At 42.0% G+C, this 1,676-nt stretch overlaps 1 long non-coding RNA gene across 1 annotated transcript; it reads left to right on the top strand.

Moving 5' to 3' along the window:
* Nucleotides 1-594: 594 nt before the first annotated feature.
* LOC132085786 (uncharacterized) lies at nt 595-1,218 on the top strand. Its single transcript, XR_009420275.1, has 3 exons — nt 595-765; nt 984-1,059; nt 1,162-1,218. It is a non-coding gene; the product is annotated as an uncharacterized LOC132085786 (long non-coding RNA).
* Nucleotides 1,219-1,676: the final 458 nt, after the last annotated feature.

The following is a 1,676-nucleotide window of genomic DNA, read 5'->3' as shown; positions in this document are numbered from 1 at the left end:
TGCAAATTCCTATGAAAATACTGGAAAGAATTCCAGTCAGCAGAATTCCAGATATCTAGAAGGATATTTGCCCAGCAGATGTGTGGGTTTTTCATATTTTCTGTGTGAAACTCACAGACAAACTGTTAAACCAATTAGTGAATGAACACATATTAAAATGTATTAGGTCTTTTTTTTCTTTTTTGTGGTAGAAAACAGATTTTGAATTGGTAACCTTGGATTCCAGCTGTTTTCCACTAGTTTGGACAGAAATACACCAAAGATTTGCTGCTCACCACACTGCTCGACTGGTTGGAAAGCTACAAAGTAGTTTTGGTACGGAGTGAGACTTGTGGTTACAATGGTCAAGGAGCCACAACTGACAGGGGCCAAGCCAAACAAGTGCAATGTTCTTTTATGTGGAGGGATAGAATGTAAGAAAATAGTGCAGAAGGTAATCTCACACCTGAGGAGTTGCAACTGTGCTAATCATCCAAAGATTAGGAACAAGCCTGCCCTTAATAGGCCACAGCTGTGTCCAATAAGAAGAGGAGTGCTACAAAAGGGTGGGTTAGCTGGGTGGGGAGGGAGATGGAGTTTGTTGGCTGTGCTGGGAGGAGAGAGATGGAGTTTGTTAGCTGTACTGTGAAGAAAAAGGAGTCAGTGCTGTGAGGAGGTGCCTATGAGAAATCACCAAGAGGATGTGGGACCTTTGCAATGTGACGACAACACTTTTATTCTTCAGTTTTCTGAGAGTGGTTTTGCTAAGATCTGAGAGTTAGAGAGGTACTGGACATACCTGTCACTTGCAGTTGAGTAAGAATTTATTCAAAGCAAATGGAAGGCCTGGCATATCACCAGCTGACCCTCCAAAAGCTTTGGGCAGATGTAGAATGGCTACAGGTTCTTAAGGAAAACAAATCCCCTGCAGTTCAAAGGACAGACTGTTTAAGAATGTGCTGTTTGTATTAAAGGAAATGAATGCATCCTTTTTGTCACCACAGCTGAGGGGTGGCTGTGTGCTGAAGTGCATTCCACAGTACAGGCTGCTCAGCTATCTGGAATGGGACTAGGACAAAGGTATGTCATCCCTGTCTCTCCTGAGCAATTTGCTTTCCTCTCTGTGGAAATTGCGCACAGTGGTGGGCAGGAAGGTTGTGTGCCTGAGTCTTGCTTTTACAGATATTCAGGAGTCAATGAGGGCATGGGCAGCAGAGTACAGATGCTTGGAAGAGTTCCCAAGTCTATGAGGTAAGATGGAAACAGAAGCTTAAATATGAAGAGGAATATGTTTTAATGTGTTATTAGACTATTAGTGATACATAGTAAAACACAGAACAAAAAGACAAATGCAAGGTGCAAACTTTTATAGTAAATGCTATTTACAGAGGGAAGAAGTGAGCAGGAGGAAAGAACACAGTGGAGTAAAGCTATCTAGATGCTGCCTTCCAAGGCACAGCAGTGAGCTTAGCCCTGGATTTTCACTGGAAATACACACGCATGCTTTCATCCCAAGGGAACCTGTAAACCAATGAAAATACAGGTTATTGCTTCTGTCCTCTCCCAATTTCATGTGCTTTCAGCAATAAAGATTGCTAATAAAGCCAGAGTAATTCCTTTTGCTCTTTCAGTCTGTCTGCCATTAAGAGCCAGTAAAATCTTAGGTATTACTTTTAGGATTTTTCCAAGTAAACAGG

Source organism: Ammospiza nelsoni, chromosome 2 (assembly GCF_027579445.1).
Source record: "Ammospiza nelsoni isolate bAmmNel1 chromosome 2, bAmmNel1.pri, whole genome shotgun sequence".
NCBI classification, from domain to species: domain Eukaryota; kingdom Metazoa; phylum Chordata; class Aves; order Passeriformes; family Passerellidae; genus Ammospiza; species Ammospiza nelsoni.
The sequence above is the reverse complement of the archived record's forward strand: the minus strand, read 5'-3'. Positions and strand labels throughout refer to the sequence as shown.